At 44.5% G+C, this 21,084-nt stretch overlaps 2 long non-coding RNA genes across 6 annotated transcripts in view; both read left to right on the plus strand.

The window, feature by feature from the left end:
* Nucleotides 1-9,722, plus strand: part of LOC130158938 (uncharacterized) — a 31,080-nt gene extending 21,358 nt beyond the window's left edge. For 3 of the 5 annotated variants that reach the window (XR_008825547.1, XR_008825548.1, XR_008825549.1), the window contains 5 exons: nucleotides 296-401; nucleotides 2,859-2,985; nucleotides 3,505-3,647; nucleotides 8,599-8,718; nucleotides 9,604-9,722. This is a non-coding gene — a long non-coding RNA (uncharacterized LOC130158938). The remainder of the gene's footprint in view (nucleotides 1-295; nucleotides 402-2,858; nucleotides 2,986-3,504; nucleotides 3,648-8,598; nucleotides 8,719-9,603) is intronic. The other 2 variants (XR_008825551.1, XR_008825550.1) reach the window with 2 other exon arrangements.
* A 2,456-nt stretch (nucleotides 9,723-12,178) lies between these two features.
* LOC130158939 (uncharacterized) lies at nucleotides 12,179-20,773 on the plus strand. The gene is made up of 6 exons (XR_008825552.1): nucleotides 12,179-12,370; nucleotides 13,458-13,636; nucleotides 13,982-14,139; nucleotides 17,313-17,461; nucleotides 18,178-18,409; nucleotides 19,363-20,773. It is a non-coding gene; the product is annotated as an uncharacterized LOC130158939 (long non-coding RNA).
* Nucleotides 20,774-21,084: the final 311 nt, after the last annotated feature.

Raw genomic sequence — 21,084 nt, forward strand, 5'->3', positions numbered from 1 at the left:
GCTTTCCCAAGTCATAATGTACATCTAATTTATTTGGAGAATAATAGTGATTTGTAGTCCTTCACTGTTCTTTTTTATCTTCTGCTCCACACAGATGTTTTAGGTGTGACTTCACTGTGCAGAGGGTCCAGCCCTGGGAGGACACACCAGGCCTTGGCCAGGCGGCGCTGGCTGGCAATGCTGGCAGGCTGGTCTTGGCGTTTACTGAATTGAGTGCCTACTGCTGCTGAATATACACACAACCTCAAGGCTACCTACTGTGGTGTTTCTAAACAGTCTGCTTTTCTAATTCCAGGATTACAGCGCTTAAAGGCACATAAGGATGATGAACAAGTGGAAAGGATCTTATGTCCTTACATCCACAGGGAGTTTTGTGCCTCTGCCCTGTTGGCATTAGTCATGTAAGCCTCTCATTCATCTACCTTGGGAAGACTGATTTGCTCAGCCTTTGGTATTTTCATCTGTTTTTGATGTGCTAGCTGAACTAACTCAATGATTGCTTATGTGTATGAGAATTAATTATAAATTTTGACTACATAAAGCAATCTTGTGGACTCAAGGTTCATTAGTAGTCTGATCGGTTAGTCACTGCAATGCTAACTGACTTAATTTGCACTGCAGATACTATGGCTAGAAGGCAGTGGACATTATGGAGGAAGATGGGATGCAGAGTTTCACCAGCTCTGCATTAAATTCTTAGCATCCTCCTCTTACCCAGGGAGCGTACGACGAGAGGACAGAGCACAAGACTACGCATTGTACTCCCTGCTGAAAACTTGTCTTATGACAAAAAAATCTGTTGGTTGACCAGAGAAAGCAAGCTACTCAGGCTGCAGGGGTCTAGCTTGCTGGGCACAGATGTGCACCTTGAGGCTCTTGTGCTCTCACTTTCTTCAGAGTCATAGTAAAATGTTCCAAGAGCTATTGTTCAAAAGCGTAACAGGAGTGAAGTGGTTACTCTCTTCTTTTAACTACTTTCTTCCTTATCTTATCTGTAAAATGATTAAAACTATTCTTATGAACATATAAAACACTTTGAGACCCTGACCCACCGCCTGGAGGAATCTTATTGTTTGCTAGAAAGGAATCATTCTTGTTTTCAAAAAAAGCTCTGAAGAGGACGAAGAAACATTTCTATATTGTATGCATTAGTAAGAAGGATTAGACAGGCTGTAATCTTGGTCAGCCTGACTTCTACAATTATGGAAAATTACAAAGATTGATGTTAGTTGCAATTTATCTTATTGCACAAACTTGTTCAGGATGAATCTTCTCTTTTAAAATACATATTTCACTAAAACTAGCATGTATATGAAGTGATTTTGTTCTCTTTTTTTTTTCCCCCATCAGACTGATAATAGACCGTGTAGGAAAGTGCTGAAAAATACGAAAAGAAAAAGTTGGAGCAATTTGAATTGTCATGGCAATATCCTAGATTTTTCAAGAACTTTGGTTCTGTTTAGCTAGTCACTTTAATTTTCCTTCGCTAACTTGTCTCCATTCTCTGCCATAATGATAATTCTTTATATGACTGTCAGCCCTTTGCATTGTGACAGCTTAAATTAATGTTTTGATATTTCTCTCTTTGTAAGAATACAACAAAGAAGACAACTGCCAAGGATAGGACAGAAACTGTATGAATGTAAAACAGACATTGCACACCAATAAAGCCAGAAGGAATAATTTTCATTTTATTGCCTTGTTAATAAGCTTTTGCAATACCTAATCCTGAAGACTTTGGATTCTATAGGTTAGTGTGGCCCTTCTGCTTCATCTGGGTTGTGGTAAACGTCTTACTGGGGACCTTGGACACTTCTGGGAATACTTCAGCCCATTTAGGTCAGGGAGGTTTAATACCTGAGGCAGGCTGGTTCAGCCTCGAGTCCTACACCAACTGTACATGTAAGCTCTGGTGGATTAGCTTGGTTTACAGTCATAATCAGAATAGCACTTGTTCATAGCAGAGACTCTGTTGCAAACTAATGTATGTTCATCTCATTTTCACATGCCACCTTTCCAAAAGTTAAGAGGATCAATAATAAGAATTCCAAAAGGAAGATGCAGGAGGAGTTGGAAGGGTTTAATTTGGCACTTACAAAAGAAATAGTCAAAAGGAATTGTCTTATGATTTTGTTGAGGTTTATACCAGTCCTTATGTAAGGTTCAAGGCCTTTAGTAGCATCATTCCTGTTCTTAACGCATGCTTCAAAAATCCCAACCACATCTGGCACTGCCTTAAATGAGGATTGACTTCAATGATGACGGTGTTTTTCAATGTTCTTTTAGAAATCCTTTTTAAAAGATCTGAGATATTCAGATGCAGTTTAATGTTTCAGTGTAGCTGAGGATTTCCTTATTACCTTCTCTCATTTATATTATTTTCTCTCTGTTTTTCCTCTCTCACATTCCTTCAGGACCTGGCCTCACCCGAGAGATGAGGAATTTAAATGAAAGTAGAACAAAAAAATCAATTAATCCATTCTTTGTGGCAGAAGCCACCAGATGATGCTGTTACTCTTACAGCTTCTGAACATGTGAGCAAGATTTCAGTTTCTGAAGGAATGCCGCATTGTTATTAGTTTAGTTTTACAGTAATCCTCTGAGAGAAGCTGGCAGCAGTGTGCTTTCTGCTTTATTCTCTATAGGATGCAGTTCTTGGGACAAATTACTTTCCTTAGAGTTAAATTTCAGTGCCCAGCTGGAAAGCAGTGCTTTCTGGAAGTAGTAAGAGCTTTTGTGATGACTGCAGATACCACTGTCACATGGTTAAAAAAAAAATAATTAAATTTTATAAAAGGCATAATGAAAATGGGCCTCACTTAGGAGAAAGTCCACATTACTTTCCGTTCCATCAACAGGTCAGTACCAAAGCCCCAGATTCCGTCCCTGTACAGAAAGGAGTGATGGTTGTCACAGATGGAAGACACTGAAGAAGTAAAGGACACTCTTACCGCCGTGGATGTGCTGGGCAATATGAAGAAAGCTGTAAGGAGAGCACTGCTTAGATCTCAAGATCCTTTTGACCTGTACCTCTCCCTCTTTAACAGATTTCTGGTCCCAAAGAGCTTCAAGGAATAGATCAAAAGTGTGAGACATACCATTTATCTTAGTGGACCACAAGTGCTGAAAGCTAGGGATGAAAAATTTAACATCAGATTTGTCAAATATTTCACTGCTGATGGGATCATTTTAGCAGAAATGACCAACGACAGTGCTTATCCATCAAATTGAAGGTTTAATATAAAAAATAAATAACACGGGAGATAGAGCTTTTAGTAGATGATTCATTTATGCATTTTAATTAAAATTCTTGATTGTTTAAATGCAAATGAAGCAAACACAGAAATGCCAGTGCATTGCATTGGCATGCATAAAATCACAGCAGCAGAGATTTGGTTCAGTCAGGTATAATGATGATAAGATCCTGAGTGAAACATATAAGAAAGTTTTACTGTATCTGCAGAAGATATTGCCATCGGCTGTTCCTTACTCTGCTTCTGCCAGCAGAAACAACCCCCACAGCAGTCATCTGAAGAAAGTGAGAGCTCATGCCTCAGCCAAGCTGTTGCTGGACAGTGATCTGTTAAAGTAGAAAGTTTTACTGAAGGGCGCATGTCACTGGTCAAACATTTCCAGATCGGAACAAGGTAAGATTGAACTATTCTGCTGCTTACGCTAGGAGGACAGAAGTGGTATGCATATACCTGAGACTGTCTTTGCCCTGGAATTTCTAAGCCTGACTGCCATTTTACGTAAAACAAGTTCTGTTTACTTTCTATAGATCTTACAAGAAAGAATAAGCAAGCACATAGAGAAATCAAGCAAGCACATTATAGTGCTAATGCATCCAGGCTTTGCTAAGCCAATTAAGCAATCAAATCAAGGTCACAGCTGAAATGGACTCAACAGATCAATGAGATTGAATGGCCAAAATTAATACACTAGGAAATTAAATCAAAAGGATAAAGTTGAGACTGAATTTGTTTTATTGGTCTTGGGCTGGGGATATTTAAAGGGAAGCTAAATATCTTCTTTTAAGTCTAAAGTCACAGCCAGTATTCAGCTCAAAATGTAGGCACCTGGCCAGCAAAAGATACAGGTACTCAAATAATGTTTGTGTCCCTCAGGTGCACAAGCATCATCTGTGCTGGTCCTTCTTAAGAGACCTTCTAAAGCAAAGGGTGATCCTGACCTGTTTCATTTAAGGAGGAGGTGCAACAACCATAGTGCTGTCAGCAGCTCTGCTTCATTATTTTCTGCCTTAAATCTCACTGTTGTAACAAGTTATTAGCTTGCTGTTCTGATTTTCCCTTTCTAACACAGAGAAAATCTTCCCATAGAAGTGACACAGATGACAGCCAAATCAAGCAGTAACAGCTTTGGGGAAAAAATAATAAATCCAGAAGAATCTTCCTAATTATACGCAAGATTTGCAGAGTTTGGTGTTTACTTTTAGGGACCTGTATGTAGTGCTGTTTCTCCATTACAGAGTGCAAATATGCAAGTGTGTGTTTGAGATAAGGCAATATAGTCCTGGTATAATGAAAAGGAAATGAAAAGAAAGAGTTCAAAATGCTTTATATTTTGGGATCCTTCACTTGTGCTGTTGACAGCAGCTGTAACAAAGTTTCAGGCTGAACATAACTTACAATTCATGTTGAACATCTCGGTCCGTAACAAGTCTTTCCCCTCTTTTCCTGTGAATTGTACAGTCACAAGAGGGAAAAGCTTTATGTCCAGAAGCTGTCCATGCTGGCTGGCAATGACAGTGCTTCTTCCCATCAAGATCCTCACTCCTCTGAGTCCTATGTGGTGGTTAGGACCAGACCTTGCTATAGATCGTATTGCCTAGTGGAAAGCTTGGGCCATGTGGCCACCAGGATGAATGCTCGCTGCCATGCAGGATCTGCTAGTCTAATTGCAGGCTGCTTGTCAAAAAAATAAAAGAGAGATGGAGGGCAGGCTGTAAAAACCTATGTTTACTTTCTGGCTTAATGAAAAATATCAAGTGGACAGGACAGTAAATTCGTTCAAAAATAAATCCTTTGTGAGTTCTTCCACAGCGGTTACTTCCTCACCCTACCTTAGGCAATTAATTCAGATAAATTCATATCCTGCACAAATTAAAATACTGCCTTTTTTTTTTTTTTTTTTTTTTTCCATCAGGCTAAATGTTGCTCATAATTAGAATTTTTCTAGGTCCAATTCAAATTGATTGCAAGGAACCTTTGTTCGAAAGGAGCAGCTTTTCCTTTGAGCGTAGGCTGGGTGACCCCGAGCCCAGTGAACTGGGTGGCAAAGCCTGGGTCTGCCACCCCCCTCGGGCTGGGGCACGTGGACCCTCTCCTCCCCTCGCCACGCGCCCCACTGGCAGGACACAACTAGCCACTTGCCAGGTCTCACCAGCCCCCTGCCCCACAGCGGTGGTATCGGGGGCACTGCCCGAACGGTGGTGGAAGGGCACGCCTGAGAGCTGGGATTCTGGCTGGAGGTGGGAGGGGAGTTTTCTTGTGGTGGGATGGAGCGTCCCTATGGACTCATGAAGCTGGAAGCCCGGTGGCTGCCCGCTGGCGCTACGGCTACTGCCACAGCCCCGGCAGCTGTGGCACAACTTGTGCGAGCAGCTAGTGCCCGGCGTGAGGGGCAGGCTGCGGCACCAGGCCTTCTGCTTGGGCAAAGCCCAGCAATGCTGCTGAATTAAAGACATAATTGAGGTTTTGGCAAAATGGCAACACAGCTGCCCAAGGTCATCTCCAGTGAAAGTAGCCGAGGAGGTTTACACAGATGATGTTAATTGGATTTTCGTTTTCTCTTTAGAAAGGTTTAGAGCTATCGGATCTCACCACACTACAAGCTGCATGAATATGTCCAATGATATTGTGAGCTGATTATTGTTCATTCTTAACGGCTTTCCATCTCCGTAACAACGGTATTAGCATTAATATTGTGCCCAGGGCTCTGAATATGGATACTAATGGAACTCAATCAGCTCTTAAAGAACAAAGTAACCCTTTTACATGGCACCCTGTGACAGTCAGAGGATTGGATTAGCAACTTGTCAATCCTCCGGTTTGCAGCTCTTTTTTGATGCGCTCTTGAATGTGCAGATAGTATGCAGAATTACATTATCTGCAAAATTAATACAAAACATTAAGTGAAAGCTATGTGCTATTCCCTCCTGACCTGATTATTCTAGATTATTTAACTAAGTAGCCAGCATACCCCCTAATTTAAGTGCTGAATTTCTACAACTCAAAACGCTGTCTTTTCTCATAAAAGAAGCCCACGAAAGAGCAAGCTCAATTGCCAATTATGCTTCTTCCATGAAATCTCTTCTATCCCCTTCAGGATAGGTTTGGGTAAAAATATAATTGCAATGGATAAGAAAGCTTAAGAAAAGATGTAAATGAAAAAATGTTATGTGTTGGCATCTGATTGATCCGTTTGAAAGGAAGAGAAGGAGAATTTGACGAGATGGTAAGGAGCTCATATTTTGTTTCGAAGGAACCCGGCATTTTTAACCTGTACAGGGTGCTGAGCTATAATTAAGAATGGCAAGTCGGTGAAAAATCTATTTAAACTCATGACAGCTTCTCTAGATTAGCATTTTTGACATCTACATTCACTCAAGCAAATCACTAATGTGATTTTTTTTTCAAAATTATATTTTTATTAGCATTCTGCATATAATAACAAAGTAAAAATGATGTTACAGCCTGGACAGGTCTTTAGCTCAAAAGCTCAGTACTTACAATGTGCTTAATTAGCTGCCTGATTATTGTTTTATTCTGAAAGAAGTTTAGTAAATGTGTTTTCATCTTTAAGGTGAAAGCAACTGTTTGATTCTGTTAGTTGGTGAAAACTATAGCAAACCCTGGATAACAAAGCACTGTGATTAATTGATGTCAAGATACTCATCTCTGGTTTGTTGGTTGTTTTCTTTTTTCCCTAGAGATGGTTGAAGTACTGAATAACAAAACAAATATTTGTGTTGAGTTATATAAGTCTTTCCCATTAATAATTATTCTGCAAAGGAAGAATATGGCTCAAGCCTGGCAACTTGGGTATAGGTATAATATTTTAAAACAAATCAACAATCTTCCTTAAACTGTGAAGAACTTGCAATAACATTTAAATCAGATGCACTGTAATGTGTTGGTTTTAATTTGATAGCAAAGAAATACCACCATTAATTAGAATGCTTTCAGATTAGTGTTTGTCTTGCATAATTCAACATTTGCCAAAGTTCAGGAAAGATATGCACTAAATAGAAATTATTACTTTGATAATGCCGCTACATTTCCTCTCCTTATTTTTAATATGGCTTTTTAATTTGGGTAATGAGTATATATCACTAATCATTTTGAAAGCCTATTACCAACACCAACCAATCTGTCAACTTGAGTTAATAATTTAGTTTATTATAAAAATTGGAACTGGACATAGCTGTGGAGGACTGAAGGAAAGAAAAAAAGCCTTCTTAACAGATAACCTATTTTCCTCTGTGCAAAAAAATGCTCCTTGCTCTGCCGGGACTTGTTTTCCCACTGCTAGAACTCCATTGGTAGCCATTAAGCTCCTGCTCGAGACACATTCCACTGCAGGGCATTTGGAAATTAAATGCTCAAGGAATTAGAAGAAGACGGTCTTCTCCCATACTTAATTTTCCTGTGTATTATTAGTAGCTGCCTCTGCACTGCTAATGCCCTTCTCCCACTGTGTAGGCATGAGCTGGCAAGGTCATTTATTTTTTATCGTGTTTACTGGAAAAATGCGGTTGCATCTGAATGATTGTTTTGGGAAAAATAAAAATCTTTGGATGAGTCATAAGTGAAGAAAAAAAGGTCATTTGAGAAGATTTCAGTGAGAGGAGAAATTGATAAAGAATATGGAAATGCATTCTAATTAGAATGAAAAGTTTGAAGACTGCACCCTGTAGTGAAATTAGTGTCTGCAGCAGACAATGCTCCTCATTAACAAATCGGGACCTCACTTTTATTACACTTAAACCAAGATTCTTCACTGTGTCCTACCACTTAAAAATATGCATCAGTGACCACAACGCTTGTGCCAGTGGTTCTTCTTAACCCTCTGCATTCACAAGCAGCCAGAAACTTTGAAAGAAGCACTAGTCAGGTAAGGGATGATACCGAGATACGGAGTGTATTATGCTGAAATTGAATCTTCCTTTGAATAGTGGAAGAATAATAAGGACCCTGCATACTGAATCATGTTAAACTGCAGCATTTATTTATTTTTAGTACAGTTTTATCTGGTGACAATGCAGTCATTATAGCTTTTTGTTGTTAAGGTATGTGTATAGTTCTATTTGAAAACCTTAGCATAAGAAAGGCATGAACAGTAAAGCTTTTAAAATCGATCCCCTCCAAATAATCACAGCCTTAGCTCCCCCAAGTTTGGATATTTTGCCATTACTGGGGGTCGTTATATGGGAAGGAGAGAAAGCAAAACAATTAAACGAGCAAATTTTCAGAGAAATTTAAACTAAAGTCTTTTCTTTAGTAAGATCTTGCTTTCAGCTGCAGCTTGAGGTATCATTGGCCTTTGCATGAATCGTGGTCCCGTTCTTCCCCACAGCTCCTGCAGGCTGTACTCCCCTTCCATCACGCCCCAAACCCAGGAGATGAGTCAGCCTCGGCAAGGCCAGCAACGCCTCTGGAAATGGAGCACTGCTCACAGAAAATCCCGACAGCCCAGGTGAGTGCAAAACTAAATATAGACCAAACCTGACACGTTCCAAGTCAATGAAATACCTTTTCAGGTTTTTCAGTGGAATATTCCACCAAAAGCCAACTATTTGCACACAGGGAGTTGAACAGTTTTCCATTTTCTGATGGAAAAGTGTTTCCCTGAAATATGGTGAGTGGCGGTTTATTGCTGCATACAGCCCACATGCTTAGAAAGCAGAAGCCGCATCTCCAACAGCTGAACCAGCCCCATCTGTCCCAGTGGCTGCCTGTGCCCCTGAGCTCGCCCACCCACCCCTGGGCCACTGCCGGCCTCGTTGGCCAGCACTGGGGCTGGCTGGCCACCCCGTGCCCAGCCCCGCTGTGCCGGGAGCCAGGAGCTGCTCTGCCAGAAGCCTCGCCTGCTCTTCCCCCAGCAGCTCCCGGCTGCAGCAGCGGTGCTGGGTACCCAGGCTGATCCCTCAGCTCCCAACGCTCCGTGGGCAAAGGGTACCTCGTGGCTGCTCCCTGCCCTCCCAAGACCAGGCAGCGTCACCCGAAGAGTGCTGCCAGAAGCAGGCCAGCGCTGGCAGGCACCACGCTGAGCGCAGGGGTGTGCCGGAGGTAGCCGCTGCCGACCCGCTGTGCTGGTGCAAGGTTCCAGCTGGGCTCTTGTGCTGGCAGGAGGCTTGATTTCCCCAAAGCACCTGCGTTTCAACCCACCTGCAGCTCGCAGTGAGCACAACATGTCTCTAACAGAGATAAAACCTGACTAGCATATCAAGAGAAGGCTACTTTTATTTACTTCTTTAGTCTTGTAAAAGAAAAGGGGAGAGGGAGGGTGTAGATAAAGGTAATAAACAACTCCAAGCTCTGGTAACGTTTGAAATGATTCTGCTGTTTATGGTTTCTTTAGGCTCCAGGTGATTCTGTGTCTGTTAAATAGCCAGTAGGGCCTTCCGACTGATAGGACCAAATCCCAGCGCGGAGCTGAAGCCCCAGGCAGGCGGATGACAAAGAGGAGGCACACCGGGTACAAGGCAAGCATCTGTCTTAAATTCACCTGACTCGTCTGCTGTTTTATGGGCCTTGTTCTCCTCATTCACACACTTGTATTCCATTGGTGTCAGTACAGCAACTTCAGTGAAGTCCTCCTGTGTAAGAGCACTTCAGACCCTCCAGACACAGAATAGAAAGGCTTTTCATGCCGTGGCAGAGCCTGACTTCACACACACACACGCACCCCCTACACCCGCCCCCAGCCTCCCGGCTCTCAGGTTTGTTCTCCACGCTCCAGCGTTCTTGCTGTGCAGCACTGTTAAGCCATTTGGGTAAATATTTAAAAAAAAAAAAAAAACCAAGTTATTTTTGTTACCTACTTTGCCCAGGGAGCTGCAAGAGCTCACCTTGCTGAAGAGCTCTGAGATCTCTGCTGCCACCCAAGCAGCACCGCCTGGTGTCAGGGGTCAGGGGGGTGCGCCTGCACAGCGGAGAGGGAGCTGGGGGGGATGCTGGAGAGCTGCAGCTAATTACAGTCAAAAATCATAACTTTAGACAACTCTAATGTTTGCAGCTGGAAAGACTTAAAAGCTATTTGCCTCTAATCTCCCTCTGACAATCAATGAATTGAACAGTAAATGTTATTAGACTAATTTACTGTTCATCAAGTGTAAGAAATGAATAGAATAATTTACTATTCATACAGCCAACTGTGTGACATGTGTACAGATCAGTTTGAAAGAAAAAGCAACATTAGGGTTCCAGTTCTCCTCCCCTACCTTTTTTTATTCCAATTTATCTTCATTCTCATCCGTAAAGCTGCTCTGGCTTTGCCCCAGTGGCAGAATGACCACATCTGTTTGGGTATACATCTGCTTTGGTACATAGAATAGTTTGCTACTTACCTAACCATCTCAGTATTTTCCACTGGGGGAAGCAATCACAAACTGCACAACTGTAAAGGAATCATCAATTCATAGAAACATTTAGGCTGGAAAAGACCTTTGAGATCATCAAGTCCAACCATTAACCCAGGACTTCCAAGTCTACCACTGAACCATGTCCCTAAGCACCACATCTACGCGTTTTTTAAACACCTCCAGGGATGGTGATTTCACCCCCTCCTTAGGCAGCCTGTTCCAATGTTTGACCACCCTTTCAGTGGAGAAAATTTTTCCTAATATCCAATCTAACCCTCCCCTGGTGCAAATTGAGGTCGTTTCCTCCTGTCCCATTGCTCGTTATCTGGAGCCCCTGCTGATTCTCTCTGTTCTCTGTGGGAGGCATTTACCTCCAGGTTGCGGATAGCTCCCGTGAGGATGCTACAGTCGTGCTGCATCCCGAGTGCCTCAGCTTTCTGCTGTGGCTACTCTGGTTATTTGGAAGTTTGGAGCATATAAGGAATAAATCGGATTAATTGCCCTTTCTAGGCCAAAACTGGGATAGTGTTAGGCATTTAGAAATGCTGGGAAAAATGCATTTGTTATAGAACCTGGCAATAGTCATATGTGGAAAGAAACCCAGGCCTACAGCCTCTCTGGTCAAATAGTCTCTGAATATTTTAGGTATTAAAGAGAGAATAGGAGAGCATACCATTCACTTTCTAGGTGTTGCAGACCTGAACAGAGGGAAGACACGTCAAAAAGCTAAAATGACTGGAGCTGAGGGTCTTGGTGGGGTTCACGTTACCTGCTGGAGTGGGTGCCATTCCAACCCTCAGCGATGGTTTCCAGGGTCAAAACTCTGGGCTACCTGGCTATGATAAGTGCTGTGGCAGCCCTGGTGACCTTATCTCCCAACCCAGCACAGGACCAATGTTCTCCCTGTTAATTCTCCTTGGCTAATTTTTTTTTTTTTTTTTTTTTTTTTTTTTTTGCAAATTGCACCAGACAGAAGCAGGTTTTTAGTTCAGAGGAAATAGCTGGTAAGTGCACACAGACAACATCTCACTTCAGCTATATAGTTTTTCCAGCACCTCAGGAGATCCCACAGTTTTTGTTTTGATAAACAAGATGCCACCTACCATCTGCCATCTCCCATTGCCTCTGTCAGGATGTGCGGGTTGGAGAATTCTTCCAACTGGAAGTCTCAGCTGTCTCTTCACTTCAACACTATCCTTTCGTGTAATCTTCAAAGGTCTGTCCACAAACTCTGAAATGCTAGTATTGAAAAGAAAATCTGACAAAACCAAAGATTTAATCTTGAAGATTTAGGATCGATTTTGCTTTAAAATTTAAAAATCAACAACAAAGCAAAAAGTACAGTTTTATCTTTTTTTCTTACTTCTGAGGTGCGTGCCTTTTCCCGGGACCTGACAGACAGGCTCATTTTTATCCTCCTTACACATGAGCACCAGTAAGAGAGATCCCACCAGCTGAATGTTACTTCAAGTCTCCTAAGCAACTCTTTCCTCAGAATGTCTCCTTTCATACATATGAAATGTAAGAAGAGTTCAGCAATGAGCTCAGGATGAAAGCTTTCCTTCCAGGTTGCCACCCATGAAGATGAGCCCCAGAGTCAGTGATGCTCCAGTGGAATTTGCCTTTTTCTGTGACTTGCAAAAGGGATGTGATCCTTCCTCTGGAATATGCCACAAGGAGTTCAGGTTCATCTCAGGCCACCTGTCTTGCAGGACCCCTCACCCAGTGGACCCCCATGTAGACAAGCTGCGGACTCCGAGCCAGGTAAGATAAGTTGCGGTACAGTTTTAGCTGGTGGCAGCACAGTCATTACGAGATTGCCATCACTGTTACAGCGTTAGCAAGAAATTGTGCCAAAGGCTGGCTGTGATCATGTAAATAGTTCATGGAGGAACACAGGGATTATGATTAGCTTGTGCTGGAGGTGGGGAAGACACCTGAGAAAAGATGCTCAAGCCCATGTGGGAGCACAGTCCTTGCCCGCGGAGACACAGGGGCTGGGCATAGCTCCTGCCCTGGAAGGCAGAAATGTTGGACTGTGTGGGGCAGAGCTGATGGCTGGCTGAGCTGCAGCCAGCTCCGGTTTCTGTGCTAGGCAATGTTTAAAAAATAGAATCAGCACATCAAATGATGTGTCACGTAAGTTTTCCATGTCAAGGAAAATAGCCCGAGGCCCTTCTTCCCACATTTGCTGCTACAACAGCCAGACAACCTGGCCCCAAAATTTATTCTGGTCTTTAATCAAGCAAAATCCCTGTGATCTCTGAGGTTGGGCTTCACGGTTTTGGAAAGAGATGATACGGTTTACTAGAAGGAAGGCGCTTGCCCACTGTTCTTGAGGTCTGTGGTCACCATAAGAGTCACACACGTTGTGCACTGCCTGCTGAAAAAGTGGAGATGTTCTCATTTGCCCCAGTCATATCTGTGCAATAAACATCCAGCATAGCTGCTTCAGAGCCATTACTCATGCTATGTTTCCTTCTCTATACACAAAAGCAGATGCTATCCAGCACCCAGATGACCCTGAGTGCTGCTTTCATCCTGTGCTAGTTTAGCTTGCTTTTTTTTTTCCATGCTCTTTGTGCTGAGGTTTACCTTTCCCCATGACTATGTTGCTCCAAGAACAAAGCTGGTCCTCCACACACCGGGCATCGCAAGGCTGCACAGGATGCAAGGTCACTCCTACTCCTGATTTTTTGTTCCTTCATTTAGGGCACAAATACATTTTTCAAGGGGCCAGAGTGACATTTCCTCTCCATCCACACACTGTGCTTCCCTTTCTACCTCAAGTAGCTATTTCACAGGTTTCTTTTTACTTGGCTTATTGTGAGATGGTGATTTTTGCCTTTAGGAAAGAGCAGGAACCTGAAGGTGTGTTCAGCTGATGCAGACTCCAGTGACTGCCAACTCCGGGTGGAGTAGGACAATCGCAACACTCACGAAAGTCTCCATTTCATGTTCTCAGGACTCTGAGTCATCCAAGGCTCTAAAATGAACACGCTCCCCAGGAGAGAAAGGACATAAAACTGGGTAAGAGCCTGGGTTTAAACAGCAAACCCTAAACAGGCTTTTAGGCCAATATGCAATTTCTCTGGCAGGCAATATGGTTTTCTTGTATATATAATAAACCTCAGTAATCGGTATTGCTCTGAGCTGCCACAACCCCCTCTCTCCCGTGGTGCAACCCTGGTTGCTCTCACTGATGTGTGCTATTTCTGAACTAAAGCATAAGGTTTATCATCCCTGCTGTTCTACCCTGCAAGCAGGAGTAAAAAAAGGTCGACTACTGTGTTCAGGCAGCATCAAATTACTGTAAAACAAGTGAGATACTGCAGGGATATATGGAGAATCTCAGCATCTTCAGTTCTCTTTCAGATTTTTATTATAAATGGGTCACAGACTATTGCGTACCTAACAGAAACAGGAGCCATCAACTCACACATCCCTTCCAAGCTAATATACAGTATGGATTTGCAAATGAAACTGGTTTGTACCTGGACATGCTGTGGACCACCTGGTGTGCTTTGTCTGAGGTATGTAATGCAGAATTTGGTGTCATAAACCAGCTTCCAGACTGTCTTTGGGCTTCGTATGGCAAAAAAGATGATATGAAGTGTGCACAGCTACCTAGAGGGTGTCACACACAGCTCTGGGCACATGAGAGGAGTTGGGCACTGCTTAATCGGGCTTTTCAGTCTCCCAAATCTGAGTGGGAATTACTCAAAACCCTGCTGCTGTAACACCAACCTGCGCACACTGCCCAGGCAGCACTCTGACCGAGCAGCCACCCAGGCAGCACAGGACCAGCATCAGTCCTTCCTCAGTCAGACACAGCACACACCTTTATCTTTTCCAGCCAAAAGCGAGCCATGCGATTGATCTGCGTCTATAGACCGCAACACTCCTCTCATTCATCTATGGAAACATGTGTACCTGACTGCTTCTGAGTCCACAGACAGCACTCAGCATAACACCTACAACTAATTGTGCAGCTGCATCCCGTGGGGTTTGGTCTGTTGTTAATTACTTCGCTGAAATTCAGGCAGGGCTGATGACAGGGAGGTGCAGCCCACTGGCTCTCTCACCTTTTTGAAGATGCAGAGGGTAGCAGGGAGCTGGCAACCTAAAGCAAAGGTGAGGTGGGCGAGTTAATATGGGAGTAAATTAAAGGGTAGGAGCCTGGACTTGTAGCTGCAGGTGAGCTGATGGAGTTACGAGGTGACGGCTGAACGCACCTCCTGTTAACCTGCACCTCTTGGGCACCAGCTGACCGCTTAGCACAGTCCCCATGCTGATGTCTCCAGTGCCACAAGATGCTGTTAATCCTAAAAGCAGCACGTCAGCCAGTAACCCCAGAGGTCCTGCTGGCTGTGACCCATGCAAACCGCAGCTTCTCCACTCCCGGGCTAATGGCAGTGCCAGGAGCTCAGCCCTGCAGCCTGGCCAGGAGCAGCAGGCTTCACCTGGTGGGGGCCTGGTGGCAAATTGCAAAAGCTCTTACCATACCGAGAAAGAAGCTGATTTCTTACCAATTATTTGCCGAACAACACATAATTAAATAGCGCAGAACTGTCTAGCACGCATCTTTGGGTCTTTAGGCCATTGCTCCCCCCTGTTTTGTGGCACACTCCTACAGCACTTCAAGGCTACTGTGCGCTGCAGAGGAACAGTGTGATAATTGAACAATTAACAAGTGATGTCATAAAACAATGTACTTAAAATAGAATGCATAATTAAAGTAAGTGAACCAAAAAAAGATGCAACAGGATACAGAAAAAGCACACACAAAAGGATGTTGACAGTAAGTCTCATGTAGGAACTGAAATATACAATTTGAAGGGAAAAAAAATAGCACCAGAGTGGTTAAACAAAGACGCGGCATAAACTAGCAAGCATCTCCGTGATTTGCCAAAAAATATAATAAGGTTGCAGAAGAACCATTCTCTGAAGTTAACAAGTTTGGACCATAAAACAGTCCTTTGGTGGCTCCCTGTATCATTATTTGCTACCAAGACACTGCACTGATGGGCTCAGTGGGATCGCTGGATCCAGCATTAGATCAGTAAGCAGGAAAGCAGAGTTCCCACCAGATTTCCTGCCTGGAGAGCTGTTAGGATCCGTGCTAGTTCTTTAAAGAGCAGAACTGTGTACAATACTGTGCTCAGAATGACCCCTTTAGGAATATAATCTTCTGCTACAAATAAGATGTTTGGGGGAAAGAAACCTAGGAAAGCGAACAGAAAAGGAAAAAACCCAGCCAACAAACAAACCCACTTGACTGAAGTTCATCCTAAAAACGCAATTTTTGAGGAGTTCTGCATGCTGCCAGTATCTCTGCTCTGGGGAAGCCCGGAGAGGGGATTTACCCGTGGCCACTGCCTCAAGCCAGGCTCTGGGCTGCTCAGCCTGGCTCACCCCAGCCGGCTGCCGCTGCCATGGGGCATCCAGCACGGAGCCGGAGGGGCCGGGAGGTGCACGCACCTGCAGTCATGTTCATTCACAGCAGGTGAAGTCCTTTACTCCAGTTTTTCTGCTTTCTTTCAGTGCATTTTTTTTTAAACTCGAGACACTAGGAAAGATTTTAAAGCATGAGGCAGACGTGCTTTCCAAGAATAATTGCTCTTTGGCTGATGCACAGGAGCTCTTGTTCATGCATTTCTGGGAGATGCCTGCAGACTGCTAACTGCTCTGGAAGCCTTTCAGCCTTTGCTGCCTGCAAATGGCATTATTATTCACTAATAGCCTTGGCTCACCATGTTGTCTTTTGGTTAGTTAGCAGCTATTCTGCAAGTCAGAGACAGGGAGAGAGGAACATATGTTTAAGCAGTAGCCAACTTCTGACCTGTAAAAAAAAAAAAAACAAAACTGGAGGGTTTTCTCAGAGCAATCCCCACCATTAGCTGGGGAGCGATTAGGAGGGAACATGTCAGCACTGAGAGGGGGTGTCCGTCCCACCTCCCACAAAGCAGCTGTTGTTTCTCAGACGGAGAGAAGGATGCAGAGGATATTCGTGCTGTCTCGCTAACCGTAGGATGGCTGCTTCCACAGGGTCACAAAACAAGCAAGGGTTCCATGGGGGTAAAAGAAAGGAAACTTGATGTGGCATCTGGCCCCAAAAATCCATGGCACAGCATTTCCAGATCTAGCTGGCTACCCTTTTCAAATCACTTAAATGACAAGTATTCATACATCTCATTAAAAGTCAAGAAGGCTTAATGATAGAAACCTTGCTGCTTTGTTGTTCTTTTCTAAAGGTTAGGGATTGGGTTTGTTTCGTTTTCTATCTGTAAGGTTGCTTGCTCACCTGCTCATTTCTTTTTGGGTATTGTAGGATTCTGTTATTTACTGCTCAAGCGATCCCAAGAACTGCTCTACTGACATTTCACGGTATTTAGTATTGACCAAACGCTACATGATAAATCTTTATAATACTCCAGAGAGACCATCAAGGGAGCAGTTACAAATATATACATTGCAGCATGTTGTGTTCTGGGTTAAATGAAATATAAAATCACATCACCGGCCTGGGTACTAATGGCTCTATCAGTATTCCATCACACCCCAGCTGCAGGTATGGTGGTTGCCATTAAGACATCAACATTTGTCGATCGCTGCAGATGGTAACTGATGGATCACTCTTTCCCTCGGTACGTGGGGAAGGGAACGGGAATTGCAGTAACTTCTGTAACCTGCTCATACCTCACAGGGAGTGGTGAGCCTTGGCAGACGGAGGGAGGGATGAAGTGGCACAGCCAGTGCCATGCAGCACCTCAGCATGGTTGCTCTCTGCCATCCGGCGTGCTAGGCTTCCCGCGCCAGGAGACATGGCGTTTTCAAGCTCTCCAAAAGTTCCAGGTTAGTTTTGAGTTTTGCGTAATTTATAGCCAAGTTGATTTCACCATCATTAGCTTTTGTACGTTCAAACAAGGTTTAATTTTCTTTGGAAGATGCAGACGTGTGTACAGCTAGATAATACCCTGTTTATTTTACTGACTAATTCATCACTTAAAGTGCAGGGCTATAGGTTGAGAGACCAAGACTTATGCACAGTCCCATACCCCTAAATCAGGCCAATAAAAGTTAAATTCACACTGTTTGCAAGCACTTTATGCAGATGGAAAATGTCACCTTGTCTGAAATACTTTATGGCGCGATGCTGAAGCAAAAAGAAATCCCACAGTGAGAGATTAAAAAGCTTCACTAATGCTTAGCTGGGAGGCACAAGGCTCAGCGCCGCCTCCTCCCCGTGTGGTGGGAGTCTTTTCCATGAAGCAGCATCTGGCTGGTACTCTGGCTGCGTACGGAGCGGCTCCGTGAGCTCCGGTGCCCCGACACCCACCTGGGCATCATTCAGCCCAGTCTCGGGCAGTGCTGAGCAGGGGGGCTGCAGGGGTCATGGTCAGCCCCACCGATGAGGAGCCTGCTGGCTGCTGGGCAAGCTGCCAGGGCTGTGGCATCGGGTCAGGCTCGTGTCCCACAACGCGGCTTTAGTGTATCACGCAGATTGCTGGACGAGGGTTTGAAGAATGCTCTGAAGCGGATGGTTATGAGTGGTATATTTTACCATTTAGTTATCAAGATCAAGGGCCTTCTAGCCACCTCCGTGCTGTCTTCTGCTGCCCAAGACAGAGCCGGGACAGTGCTACAACCACGGTGGGAAACTAACTTTTTAAAAAACATCTTAAGAACTACAGACGGCAAAGGCTAACTTGGCTGATGGGCCACTGCAGTACAGACCCGAGGGGTGCCCTGCTGTAAGCCTGGCTCCTCGGGAGTCAGGGACGCGGTGCCTGGGGGAACCAGGTACGTACGGAGCCCAGCCCCCTCCTTCTGGCCCTGCACTGGGCAAATACAGACCCTCTGGAAATCAGCATGCCTGGCCCCGTTAAGCTGTGCAGAGTTGCACTCACTGAAGCAAAATCAACAGTCTCAAAAGCCGAGCTCCCAAGGTGGGAGAGAGATAAATCACAGGTGGAGCTGCCGCCCTGCTGCCCACCCCCCGGCCCAGGCTGGTGGCAGCTGCCGAAGCAGGGCAAGGCTGATTTCCACTGCAACCTTCGCCAAGCTGCCCTGAATCGCTTTGCCCCTCTCCTCACCAAGAAGCAGGGGGATCATCTCGCTCCCCGTGCTTCAGCAGCGCAGCGGACTGTAGGCAGAGCATTAAATGCTCTGAAAGCGTTTTTACAGTGGGGAAGTGGAGACTCTGCAAACAGCTAATGGGTGTATTTCAATTCCCTATTAATTGCATATTTATTACTCGGCTGTTGCAAGGAAACGTCATGTTACATTGATTAAAGCTTTGCAAGCTGTACAGTAAATATTTTAAACAAAAAAGGTTTTGATCTCTGTTGCTGTTGGGAAGGGTGGGGGGAAGCTGCCATTAGAGTTGCTATAATTAGCAAGCTCCATTGCAGACAGTATTTCCCACAGGCTCTGCAACATGCTTTGTGTGTGTCTGCCTGTATTTAGACAGAGTATTATTTTATGTATACGTTACATATAAAAATATATATCATTTATAGATATCTCATGTGAGAGGAAAAAGGGAGAGAAGCAGCAAGCCTGCTATCTCACATCTTGCAGACAGGAAAGGCAAAAGACTTAAAAGGCAGAAAAGAAAAGGGGATTTCCGCACATGGACTGAAGTTTGGCAGGGCAGAGGTGACCCGCCTGCTAGCCCTGCTGCCTGGACAATGTTTAATTAAGCCCTTGCCTGTACATGCTTCTGTTACTTACTGCCAAGTCTCCGCACACAGGCTTTCGGTCTCCCTTGCTTGATGGTGTCAGGAATGGACCATGTGTACGGGAAGGTTTCACTGGACAAGCCTTGTAAACATCACCCAGACGTGGGGCAGAGATGACCATCCACAGACATCCCGAGCTTCATCTCCTGACCATCTGTGTGGTGTCATCAACGTCTCCCAACAGCAGAGAAAAAATCCAGTCTGTATTTCTGACAGACTGAATCATCTTCATCTCTCATACAGCCCCCACTCACCTTCTGCGCAAGAGGCTGCAAAAAAACCAAAACCCACAGCAAAACTACAGCGGCCATATGTGACCAGCTTTGCTCCTGTGCTCACTTCAAAGGTGCTCAGGCATCGGTCTGGTCCCGGCCCACAGTGGCTGCAGGGACCCTGGCCCCAGCATGGGACCCTCTGCCCGCTCCCCCTGTGCTGGCCGAGGGCAGCTCCCTCCTCCCCAGCTCTGCTCTTCTCAACATTTGACATGAATTAGAGGAGACACCAGTCATACCCAGCCAAAGAACCATGGATACCTGCCACAGGACAGGACAAGCTAAAATGACACTAATATGGGAGAGACAGCTCCAACTAATAAGTCCAGTGATCTGCAGCTGAGCGGAGTCACGGGCAAACCAGAGGGGTATTGCTGGGGGGGCTCAAACAGCCCAAGCTCGGCCACGGGGCTGAAAGACCAGCTCTAACACAAAGTAGTGCTGAGCTTTGGTAAACCTCTGAAGGGCCGATACCCCCTGAAGAGAACAAAATCGTTACTGTCTTCAAACCTGCTGGCTGTAAGCCCTAAGCCGGAGAGCAGTGCCTGGAGGAGGCTCCCAAACGCACTGTGTGGGAGGCAATGCACCCATCCCTCGGCGCGTGGGGCGTTCGGCAGCATCACAAGTTGTGTCCAAGCCACTCTTCAGCTTCTAGACTGAGTTAGCAAAGGCTTGGTCGTATCATGCAAGTGTCTACGGAGTGAATTATTTCATTGTGTAGCCCTGAGTGCACTTGTGGTTCTCTCTGTTCCCATGTTGTTTTCCCAGAGGTTGTAGCTGCTATAGGCAAACCGATGGGCAATTTTCAGGAACAAAATTTGTTGTTGTCAAGTCTTGGGAGTTTATTAAGCTGCAATATTTGACTTGGCTCATTTCCTACAGTGGCTCCCTCTTGGAACTGTGTGATTGCAGGGGATGCAGCGGTTATTAAGAGTAAAACAAGTTTCAATCTCTTATGATTCTACATGAAGGCTCGGAAGTGTGAACCTTCAAAGGCACAAAATACAGAAAGCAAACCCAGAAATTATTCAGAATGTATTTCTTCAACAAGGGTTTTTGAAATCCATTTCAAAATTCAAGGGACCTTACGTCTGATTTTTGAAACAAAAGTTGGCAATGCTAAAACTAAATGAGCCGTATTTGCATCTCACTGATTTCTGTGAATGAAAGGGGGGAGGGGGAGGGGACAGGGGGACGGGACATGACTCCATTTGGCAAGTCCCAGTGCAGAGAAAAGAAATTAAATAAACAAAGTAGGAACAGAGTACTTTCAAAAAGAATCAAACAGCATGGACCATTAATGTTTTAAAAGATAGGAGCTGTATGTGAGCCAGCCATCCCCAAGATATTTATTCCCTATCTTTAAAATAGGGAATTGCATTAGAACAGGTAGAAACTTTCAAAGAGGGGAAAATTTTTAAGGGCACTCACTATACTTTAAAGAAGACTTCAAAAACCATCT

This window comes from Falco biarmicus, chromosome 14 (assembly GCF_023638135.1).
Source record: "Falco biarmicus isolate bFalBia1 chromosome 14, bFalBia1.pri, whole genome shotgun sequence".
Classification (NCBI taxonomy): Eukaryota; Metazoa; Chordata; class Aves; order Falconiformes; family Falconidae; genus Falco; species Falco biarmicus.